This window comes from Pongo abelii, chromosome 4 (genome assembly GCF_028885655.2).
Source record: "Pongo abelii isolate AG06213 chromosome 4, NHGRI_mPonAbe1-v2.0_pri, whole genome shotgun sequence".
Lineage (NCBI taxonomy): Eukaryota > Metazoa > Chordata > Mammalia > Primates > Hominidae > Pongo > Pongo abelii.
In genome coordinates this window covers 128550860-128563304 of record NC_071989.2, presented here as the reverse complement: position 1 = coordinate 128563304, position 12445 = coordinate 128550860, and the positions used below count along the sequence as shown (strand labels likewise).

General features: G+C 34.1%; 1 non-coding gene across 1 annotated transcript; it reads left to right on the top strand.

Annotated features, from left to right (window-relative positions):
* The first annotated feature begins 11984 nt into the window (after positions 1–11984).
* LOC112133585 (U6 spliceosomal RNA) lies at positions 11985–12092 on the top strand. Its single transcript, XR_002915222.1, has one exon. It is a non-coding gene; the product is annotated as a U6 spliceosomal RNA (small nuclear RNA).
* The last annotated feature ends 353 nt before the right edge of the window (positions 12093–12445 follow it).

The following is a 12445-nucleotide window of genomic DNA, read 5'->3' as shown; positions in this document are numbered from 1 at the left end:
TCTCCCTCCTCCCATCCTCCACTCTTCAATACGTTCCAGTGTGTGTTGTTCCCCTCTATGTGTCCATGTGTTCTCATCATTTAGCACCCACTTATAAGTAAGAACATGCAGTTTTTGGTTTTCTGTTCCTGTGTTAGTTCTCTAAGGATATTGGCCTCCAACTTCTTCCACCTCTTGGCAAAGGACATGATCTTGTTCTTTTTATGGCTGCATAGCATTCCATGGTTTATATTTACCACATTTTCCTCATGCAGTCTATCACTGATGGGCATTTAGGATGATTCCATGTTTTTGCTATTGTGAATAGTGCTGCAGTGAACATACACTTGCATGTGTCTTTATAATAGAATGATTTACATTCCTTTGGGTTTATACCCAGTAATGGGACTGCTGGGTCAAATGGTATTTCTGTCTTTAGGCCTTGGAGGAATCGCCACACTGTCTTCCATAATGGCTAAACGAATTTATGCACTCATCAACAGTGTATAAGGTTTTATTTTCTCCACAACCTTGCCAGCATCTGTTATTTTTTGACTTTTTAATAATAGCCATTCTTACTGGTGTGAGATGGTATCTCATTGTGGTTTTGATTGGCATTTCTGTAATCATCAGTGATACTGAGCTTTTTGTCATATGATTTTTGGCTGCATGTATGCCTTTTTTTTTTGGAAAAGTGTCTGTTCATGTACTTGTCCAGGTCTTTTTTTTCTTACAAATTTGTTCAAGTTCCTTTAGATGCTGGATATTAGACCTTTGTCAGATGCACAGTTGGCAAAAACTTTCTCCCATTCTGTAGATTTTCTGTTTCCTCAGTTGATAGTTTCTTTTGCTGTGAACAAGCTCTTCAGTTTAATTAGATCCCATTTGTCAATTTTTGCTTTTGTTGTGATTGCTTTTGGCGTCTTCATCATGAAATCTTTTCCTGTGCCTGTCCTGAATGAATATCATTGCCTAATATCTTAGATTTTTAATCCTCTTCTGTGTATAGGCAGTAACAATAATTTCAATGTTTTTCTATTATAAAAACCTTCAGCAGATTTGCTTGTATATACCCTATTTCAGATATGATAGGTTTCCTCTGGTTTATAGAAAATCTATCTAGAGGTGAACATTATGGGTTGTGGTGTGTGTGTGTGTGTGTGTGTGTGTGTGTGTGTGTGGTGCGTATTTGATTTTACTAGGTATTTCCACTTTCATTATGCAAAGTAGTACCAATTTATACTACCACCAGAAATATACATTGTGTCCTACGTCCACAAAAAAAAATTCGAATTGTCAGATTTTAAAATGTTTGATAACATAATCTAATAAGGATATATAATATAATGAGTATGGCAGCTCTTTTATTCAAAAAAGAATATTTCAGAATATTTCCTTATGTTTATAGCCTTTATTTACATTCTTGGATAATTTTGCCCGTTAAATTGCTTTACTTAGTGATTTGTACAATATCCTCATATATTCTAGATATAATCCTTTGCTAGAAAATGCAGTGCAGATAACTTCTGGTTTAGTTTGTAATTTAACTTTTTTTATAGTTTATTAATTTTATTGTTATCAACTCTATCAATAATTTTTTATATCTTGTATCTTTGCAAGAAATCCTATGAATCCTATGGTATAAACATATGCTTGTTTATTTTCTTCATAGGTCTTTATAATTTTGCTTTTCACATTTAGGTCTTTAATCCATTGAGGATTTATTTTTCTGCATGACTATAATGGGAATCTGAAAATTTTCCCTCCTATGAATAGTCTCTTTCTTGTTAACATTCATTGAATAGTTCATAATTTTTTCTCCAGATACTGCCTCTGTCATATATGATTTCCCATTTGTGCTCAGGACTCTTTCTGTGCTGTCTCCTGCTCTATTGGTCTAACTACTGTCTTTTTCAGCACTAACAACAAACTTTTAATTAATATGATTTTGAAATATTTTCTCTCATTCTATTTATTGTCTCTTCACTATATTAATTGTTTTCTGTGCTGTGCATAAGCATTTTAGCTTGATGTTATCTAATTTGTCTATTTTGCTTTTGTTGCCTGCAAAGATCTTGCCCCAAAATCTTTGCCCAGAGTAACGTTCTGAAGCATTTCCCTAATGTTTTCTTCTAGTAGTTTCACAGGTTCAGGTCTTACATTTGTAAGTCTGTAAACAATTTTGATTTGACTTTTATATATGGTGAGAGATAGGGATATAGTTTCATTTTTTCTGCTTGCAGATATCCAGTTTTCCCAGCACCATTTATCGAAGAGACTGTCCTTTTCCCAATCAATGTTCTTGGTACCTTTGTTGACAATCAGTTAGCTGGAAATATTGGATTTATCTCTGGGCTCTCTGACCTGCTCCATTTGAACATATGTCTGTTATTAAAATAGTACAATGCTGTTTTGATAGCCTTATAATATATTTTTGAAGGCAGGCAGTGTAATGCATCCAGCTTTGTTTTGTTGTTGTTGTTTTTGCTCAAGATTTATTTGGCTATTTGGAGTCTTCTGTGGTTCTACATAAATTTTAGGATTCTGTTTTTCTATTTTTGTGAAGAAAGTTATTGTTATTTTGATAGGGATTACATTGAATCTGTAGATTTCTTTTGGTGATGTGGTCATTTTCACAATATTAATTCTTCCAATCCATGAACATGAGATGCCTACATATTAGAAAAGAATATTTTCAAATTAATGCAGCCGACACGGAACTAATAACCTGAATATATAAGAAACTCAAACAACTTAATAGCATAAAACAATTCAGTTTAAAAATGGGCAAATGGCTGGGCTCCATAGCTCACACCTGTAATCTCAGCACTTTAGGAGGCTGAGGTGGATGGATCGCTTGAGGTCAGGAGTTCGAGAACAGCCTGGACAACATGACAAAACCCCATCTCTACAAAAAGTACAAAAATTAACTGTGTGTGGGGGTGCACACTTATAATCCAGCTACTCTGGAGCCTGAGGTGGGGAGCCTGGGAGGTGGAGGTTGCAGTCAGCTGATATAGTGCCACTGCATTCTAGCTTGGGTGACAGAGTAAGATCCTGTCTCAAAAACAAAATAAATTAATAAATTTAAAAAATATAGGCAAATGCCCCAAATAGACATTTCTCAAAAGACAACATACAAATCACTAACAGGCATATGAAAAAATGCTCAACATCACTAGTCATTAGAAAAATGCAAATAAAAACCACAATGCAAAATCATTTCACCTAGTTAAAATAGCTATTATCAAAAGGACAAAAAATAACATGCTGGCAAGGATGCAGAAAAAGGGGAATGCTGGCATACCATTGGTGGAAATGTACATTAGTACAACCACTGTGGAAAACAGTACAGAGACTCCACAAAAAATTAAAATAGATCTACCATGTGACCCAGCAATTTCTGCTGGGCATGTATCCAAAAATAAAAAAAAAGGAAATCAATATATGAAAAAGACATCTGCACTCCCATGTTTATTACGGCACTATTCCTAACAATTAGGATATGAAATCAACCTAAGTGTTCATCAATGGATGAAGAAAATGTGGTATATATACACAACTGAATACTATTCAGCCATCCAAAAAGAATAAATTCCTGTTATTTGCAGCAGGATGGATGGAACTGCAGGTCATTATGTGAAGTGAAATAAGCAAGAAAGACAATTATTATGTGTTCTTACTCATATGTGGGAGCTAAAAAAGTTGATTTCATGGAGGTGGAGAGTAGAATGGTGGTTAGCAGAGGCTGGGAAGAGGGTGAGGTGGTGAAGAGAGACTGGTTATTGGGTACACATATATAGTTAGAGATAATAAATAAGTTCTAGTGTTTAATAGCACAATGGGGTGCTATAGTTAGCAATGATTTATTGTATATTACACAGTAGCTAGAAGAGAAGATTTGAGATGTTCTCAACACAAAGAAATGAAAAATGTTTGAGGTAATGCATATCCCAATTACCATGATTTAATCATTACACATTGTATGCATATATCAAAATATTACATGTACCCCATACATATGTACAATTTTTGTCAATAAAAAATAAATTTAAAAATTTATTAGCAATTATTTATTGAAAATAAAAAATAAATGTAAAAAATAGTTTTACAATAAACTTCCCATCACTATTCTTTAAGGTTATCTTGCTTTTCTTAGTCATTTAATCTTACAGGTGAATTTTAGGATCAACTTATGAAATTTTAGATTTATCTTAGGAGTTGTCAAATATTGACAGACTAATTCACTAAGTAATTGTAATCACAAATGATCCATAACCATTTTAAAAGTTATTGTAAAAGGTACTCAAACCAAGGTGTGAAAATCCCTGTGTTTACAGAGACTGTAAGAATAGCCTTTATTAGAGTGAACAGGCAACCTACAGACTGGGAGAAAATTTTTGCAATGTACTCATCTGACAAAGGGCTAATATCCAGAATCTACAATGAACTCAAACAAATCTACAAGAAAAAAAAACAAACAGCCCCATCAAAAAGTGGGCGAAGGATATGAACAGACACTTCTCAAAAGAAGACATTTATGCAGCCAAAAGACACATGAAAAAATGTTCATCGTCAATGGCCATCAGAGAAATGCAAATCAAAACCACAATGAGATACCATCTCACACCAGTTAGAATGGCGATCATTAAAAAGTCAGGAAACAACAGGTGCTGGAGAGGATGTGGAGAAATAGGAACACTTTTACACTGTTGGTGGGACTGTAAACTAGTTCAAGCATTGTGGAAGTCAGTGTGGTGATTTCTCAGGGATCTTGAACTAGAAATACCATTTGACCCAGCCATCCCATTACTGGGTATATACCCAAAGGATTATAAATCATGCTGCTATAAAGACACATGCACATGTATGTTTATTGCGGCACTATTCACAATAGCAAAGACTTGGAACCAACCCAAATGTCTGACAATGATAGACTGGATTAAGGAAATGTGGCACATATACACCATGGAGTACTATGCAGCCATAAAAAAGGATGAGTTCGTGTCCTTTGTAGGGACATGGATGAAGCTGGAAACCATCATTCTCAGCAAACTATCGCAAGGACAAAAAACCAAACACCGCATGTTCTCACTCATAGGTGGGAATTGAACAATGAGAACACGTGGACACAGGAAGGGGAACATCACACACCAGGGCCTGTTGTGGGGTTGGGGGAGAAGGGAGAGATAGCATTAGGAGATATACCTAATGTTAAATGATGAGTTGATAGGTGCAGCACACCAACATGGCACATGTATACATATGTAACTAACCTGCACGTTGTGCACATGTAGCCTAAAACTTAAAGTATAATAATAAAAAAAGAATATCCTTTAATCTGAGGTCTTTACTATATCGTAGTAATTTGGCTTTATGACATCAGGATATTTATTGTTTCATTAATAGTATGACCACAGGCTGGGCATGGTGGCTCACACCTGTAATCCCAGCACTCTGAGAGGCCAAGTCGGGTGGATCACCTGAGGTCTGGAGTTCGAAACCAGCCTGACCAACATGGAGAAACCTCATCTCTATTAAAAATACAAAATTAGCTGGGCGTCGTAAGGCATGCCTGTAATCCCAGCTACTTGGGAGGGTGAGGCAGGAGAGTCACTTGAACCCAGGAGGCAGAGGTTGCCATGAGCCGAGATCACGCCATTGCACTCCAGCCTGGGCAACAAGAGCAAAACTCCGTCACAAAAAAAAAAGAAAAAAAAATAGTATGACCACAGAAAGTTATTTGCAAAATCTTTAATTTCTGATGAACAAACACTTTTAGGTCTACACAGTAGTAATATCCTTGATTTTAATGTTCAATTACATGTACTTGCAATATCTTCCTGCCAAGAAAATCTGTATCCAATTACCAAATTGTATGCTTTATAAATAATCATTTTTTTCAAATAAAGTAATGAAACACTGTATTTATTTAAAACCTAACCTGTTACAAAATCAAAACACTTCCCTTATTATTACAATTCTGCATAACACTAATTTTATGTTAAACTTTGTATTTATTAGTATTTGTTAATTCACCTCAAGAATTATACTTTCTACAAATTAAATCAAATATTCTTTTAGCCTTGAATTTCCAGATTGTCATGTCACAGCCATTTGAGAATCTTACTTTGAAAAATGTACCAAAATAATCATCACCAATTAAGTTAATGCCTAATAGCAGTAATGAGGAGTTTAATTCTGGACTTGCTTAGCTGAAAATTAAAGTTTTAGATAGAGTGATGAGATAAGTAAGATGAAGACTTTGCTGGCTGGCAACTTACTGTATATTTGCCGTTGCAAAAAAAAAGGTACCTGTGTGCTGGTGATTGTAGATAAAGTAGAATTGACTGTGGCAAACTGCCACTGCTACTACTTGAGGCCATCATTACAGCAGTTGCTACTGTTACTGTTTGAGACCATCATTACAGCAGTTACTATTGTTACTCCTTGAGACTGTCATTACAACAGTTACTACTGTTACTACTTGAGACTACTTATGAGACTGAACAAAGGAACAAACAGTAGAAATGAAAACTTAAGACAAAAGAAACTGTTTTAAAGGAAAGGGCCAGGGGAAGAAGAGAGCTCCCTGCTTCTAGTGAGCAAAGGCAGTCCCCGAGCTTCCACAGCCCTTCGTATTTATTGGGTAACAAGAGCAGGGAGGAGGAGGTAATGATTGGTCAGCTGCTTGATTGATCACAGGTTCACGTTATTGCTAACAGGCTTCAGATTTGCCTGACCACAAGAAACACAAGAATGCTGAGGGTCATGACTGCCCTCAGCATTCCTTGTGGGTGGCAGACAGTTTGTCAGTTTGCCAACATCCTGCTTTCATGAGAACAGTTTGCCATTTACTCATATAGCCTCCAGTGGTATGCTGAGTTGATCACAACCCTCACTCTTTCGGCCTTCAACAATTGACTTTCTAGGGCACTTACTAGGGTAAACAGCAGCTCTACCAGCTCTACCCAAATCCTGTAATAGAGATGGTGTTTCTGTGAAATGAAGGAAATCTATATACAAAGTGTGAGAGCAAATCAAAATCAATTAAGCATACCATGACTTAGCTTCTAGAGATAAGCTTTGGAAAAACCTTAAAGATTTATTTTATTTCACAAGAAGGCAAACATCCTTGATAAGTGGGTAATACATGTTCTGCTCGTATAATTCCTATGATACAGTATTCGCTTCAGTTTGATTTAAGTAGACATCATGGAATGGTTTCTACACATTAAGCACTCTGTTAAAAGCTGCAACTACAGATAGCAATGGTGTGTGCATTTGTGTGTATGTGTATTAGTATTTTATTTTGTTTCAGGATGTGTTTCTAAATATGTAAGGACTTATAGAAAAAAATCACAGTGAATAAAAAACAAAATTTTTAATAGCAAGGGGAAGAAAATTAGGTGTATCTGTAAACATGGGTAATATAAATAATTATGCCATAAAGTCCTCTTCACTTTTGCAAATAGGACACTAAATGACAAGTAAGACATGTCCATTTGTGTTCAATTGAATATTTTCTTAGGTTGTTTTTCAGAGAGGAATGAGTGAGTGTGACCATTCTAAACATTTTTGACTCATAATGCCAGTTTGTCCTCTGTGAAGGTTATTTCAATTTATAATCTTGCCAGCTTTGTATAACAATGTCTGTTTTTTCCATGTTAGCTAGTTCTTCTGATCATTCCTTAATTATGTTAATATATTCTTTAATTTATTTCTTATATTATCATTCTTTTAATCATTGCCATCCTAATTAAATAATATACCATTTCTATTTCCATTCCCATGGCTATTAAAGCAGTTGAAATTACCATGTAATTCGGCGTTTAATATTGTATGAATTGCCTGTTTAAAATCATTATTTTTTCTTTAACTTAGACATTTGTCATTTTCTTGGTGATTATCTCTTAAATAATCACAAAGACTTTATTTAACATATAAGGACAATAACTTATTTTCCATCACATATATTAAACAACTTTTACCCTCCTGTTCTGAATACTTTTTATGAATTTTTTCTACTAACAGTATTTCTTTTTTTCTTTTTTTTGAGATGGAGTCTCGCTCTGTCACCCAGACTGGAGTGTAGTGGCACCATCTCAGGTCACTGCAACCTCCACCTCCCTGGTTCAAGCAATTCCCCTGCCTCAGCCTCCAAAGTAGCTGGGATTATAGGCACACACCATCACACCCAGCTAATTTTTTGTGTTTTTAGTAGAGACAGGGTTTCACCATGTTGGCCAGACTAGTCTCAAACTCCTGACCTCAGGTGATCCACCTGCCTCGGCCTCCCAAAGTACTGGGATTACATGCGTGAGCCACTGTGCCTGGCCAATATTTCATTTTTTATTTGGTTTCAATCACTATTCATTTCTTGTGTCATATATGCCTTTGCCCTCAAATTTTATAGGTTGTATTCAGACCAAGATTGTATAAATATTTATGCATATTTACTTCCCATAATTTAATAAAATTATATCATTTTACATATAAATCTTTACATATAAATTTGCATATATATTCGTGTATATATTCATGTAGAGTTTATTTGGTATAACTTGGGCATCTCACACTGTTTATGATTCTAGATGGTTAGACATCTAGACAATAATACTGATCATTAACTAATCATTTATTTCTTTGCCAAGATGAAATGTTAAATTTATAATTCTCTTTTGAACTATTTGTCCTACTTGATTATTAATATCATGTTAATACAGATCTTCTGTTTCAATTTTTAGAAAAGAATAATATATTTTCTAAACTTTTACTTTTTTTTCTTGATAACATTTTTTTCTTTCGATGTTTTGAACTCTTTAGTGGATAGTCATCTTACTAGTTACTGGGGATTAAGTCATTTACCAAAGAGATATCCACGCTGAGGCTACATGTTGTATGAAAAATCAGCACTAAACAAATAATTATGTAATTTGTTATGTACTTGAAAACTCAACTGGTATATGGAGGAAAGAGAGCTACCCAAAGGATCTAGAAAAGATGAATATGAGGAATCTTATCTGGGATATACACCTACAATGTGCCCACAAAAATTAAAAATAAAAAAGGAGAAAAAAAATCTGAGAAACATATCTTGAAGACCAAGTCTAAAGATAATGAATTAGTAATAAATGGAATAGAATGAATTTCTCAAGAAACAGTGATTGCAAATGTGCAAATATCATAAGATGATACAAGAAGAATAATCCATTTGGAAAATGAAAAAATAACTGGTTTATCTGGACTGGAGAAAGCAAAGGGTAGAGTGGCTCAAGCTGAGACTGGTGTCTAGGGCCTACATCATTCAGAACCTTAAAAACCATATAAGTATTTCTAATGTTTTCCCTGAACAATAATAACAAGTTATGAGTGAACTTAAGCAAGAGAGAGGGATTATGGAATTAACCTGGCTTTAATATGAAGAATGAATTGGGAAGAAACAAGAGTGGATATAGTGAGACTGGGCAGGAGGCCATCCCCCTGGTAGGCAAAAGATAATTGTGGCTTAGAATAGGGTCATGACAGGAAAGAGAGAAGATATGTTAAAGAGACACTTAAGTGGGAAAATTAAAGGGATCCATTAATTTAGAGGGAATAGACAATAAGAGAACAAACGTATGAGAGAATCCCTTCAGGATTCTGGGATTGAGACTAGGCAGATGCTGGTGGCATTCACTGTGATAAGAAACACTGAAGGAAGAGAACCAAGTTTTAGATATATGTAATTTTATTAGTCTATGAATGACTGAAGGAATAATGTGCACCTATAACTAAGCGGTGGAATTTCAATGAGTAATATATTTTAGGGAGTCGTCAGCATGTGGACAACCACTTAAACCACGTTATCGATGAGACAGCTTATACAGAAATAGAATATGTTGAGAAAGAAGGCTAGTTAAACCTTTAACCTGTAATACTTACAATTTAGATATCCAAAATAAACTGGCAAAGAAATTTGATAAACAATGACCAGAAACATAAGAGAAAAACTAGAAGAATGCAAGGGAAGCCAAGAAGTACCAGAAGAAAACAGTAAAACAGGCTGGGCTCAGTGGCTCACGCCTGTAATCCCAGCACTTTGGGAGGCTGAGGCGGGAGGATCACGAGGTCAGGAGATCGCGACCATCCTGGCTAACACAGTGAAACCCCATCTCTACTAAAAATATGAAAAAAAAATTAGCCGGGCGTGGTGGCGGGCACCTGTAGTCCCAGCTACTTGGGAGGCTGAGGCAGGAGAATGGCGTGAACCAGGGAGGTGGAGGTTGCAGTGAGCCGAGGTCACGCCACTGCACTCCAGCCTGGGCAACAGAGTGAGACTCCATCTCAAAAAAAAAAAAAAAAAAAAGGAAAGAAACAAAGAAAACAGTAAAATAGAGCTAATGAAACAAATCTAGGAAAAAGAGAGGAAAGCATAATTACCAAAAGTTAGAAATATTAAGTAGCTAGTTAACCCAAAATACAAAAGGAGAAAATTTAGAGTCATAAGAAATGATTGTGCTTACCTCTATGTAAAACCTAAAAAATTAAGCAATTTCCTAGAAAAACATAATTTACAGAAACCCGTTTTTGAAAAAAAACACACCAGCATTTTAAAAGACCAATTTACATAAAAGAAATGAAAAATTTTGTTAAGTACCTATCACCAAAAACTACTAAAGGTTATTTTTCAGAGGAATTTTCTACAAAACCCAAAAGAATGCATAATCCCAATTCCACTTAAGCTGTTGCAGAGGATAAAACAAAAAGGAAGTCCACAATAATTGTTATTTAATAATTTTATAACCAACACAATTAGAGTATAGAGGAAAAATGTGTTATAAGCTTTGAAGATAGGTTTTACATATCTATTTGCAAATTATATGACTGGGGATTGCTATTTTGGAGGTAAATTAAGTGTAATTAACAAAATTCACTACAATAAATAAGAGAATTTGGCAAGTAAGCCATAGAAAATAATTATTATAATTAAAGTAAATGATTTCATGTATACAACTTGTTAGACAGTATGACAAAATGAAAACTAAAATTTCTAAAAGCAAGAAAAGTACTTAGCAATAAACTTAACAAAAAATTAGTAAAATTCTAATATACTTCTGACAAAAGACAGCTTGAGGTAATAGCTTACAGAGTTGTTTGATAGGAAGATTTAGCATAAAAAGAAATCAGTTTTGCCCATTAATTTATAAATTTAATATGCTCTTGATATAAAATTAACTGTTTCTTAAAATACATCGCTGACTTTAAATTGTATATTGGAAAATTTAAAAGTAAAAAGAGCCATAAAATTTATGAAAAAGAAGAGCAATATTTTGTAGTTAGCACTCTTAAATAGCAAAAACATATTATAAGTTTCAGTAATTAAGATATTGTGGTATTGGCACATGAATATGAATTCAATAGAAATGAATAGAATTTTCAAAAATTGATCTCAAACTTATTTAAAGGTGGTATGTTAAAGCTAGTATGTTATAAAGTCACTTCATACCAGTATGGATAAAATAACATTAAATAAATGGTATTGGTGCAAAAATAGTGTCAGATCCACACCAGAATTAATTTCAAATGATTCAAAAATTTACATGCAAGGAAATGAGTTTACAAAAGCTACAGAGGGTGAGACTGTGTGGGGTGGGGAGACAAGAGAATTGTTTTATAATCTCAATGTACAAAAAGGGCTTTCTAGGACTCAAAATTCAGAATTCATAAAAAAGGAATAACAAAACAAAACACTTTTACATGGCAAAAGTCATCATATTGAACAGCTAAGGACAAATGATAAACTGAAAAAAATATATGCAAGTCACATCATAGTTTAGATCTGAAATATATAAAAATTTTCAATACATTAGTAATTTAAAAAGAAAATCTCATATTAAATTCAAAATTAATATTAAAGAAATTTGTATTAAATTCATATTGAAACTAAAAATCTGCAAATATCTCAAATACCTGAAAACACATTGATCTCACAATCATAGAGAGGCAAATAAAAGGTAAACAGAGTGCTTACTTCAGCAACACATATACCAAAAATTGATGCCATTCAGAGATTATTAGCAGGGCCTCTGAACAAAGAGGATGTGCAAATTCATGAAACATTTTATATTTTTTAAAGCGACTATTTTTCAGCATCAACTTGGCAAAAATCAAAGTTTTAAAACACAACTGGCAAGTCTGTGGAAATAGAAACTCTCATTCATTGCTGATAAAAGTCCAAGTTGGTACAGTCTAAATGGAGGATAATTTTGAAATATCTGCCCAAGATTACAAGGTATCTATCCAATATTATATACACTTTCAGCAACCAATTCTAGGAAAGTATCATACAGGTAAGTTCCCATACACAGAAAATAATGTATGTACAAGGTTATTCATTGTGGTATAGGCTGTAATAATGTTTAGAAACAAACTTCATTATCTGTCAACTAGTAACTCTTTATGTATGTTATATCACCAAAACTGA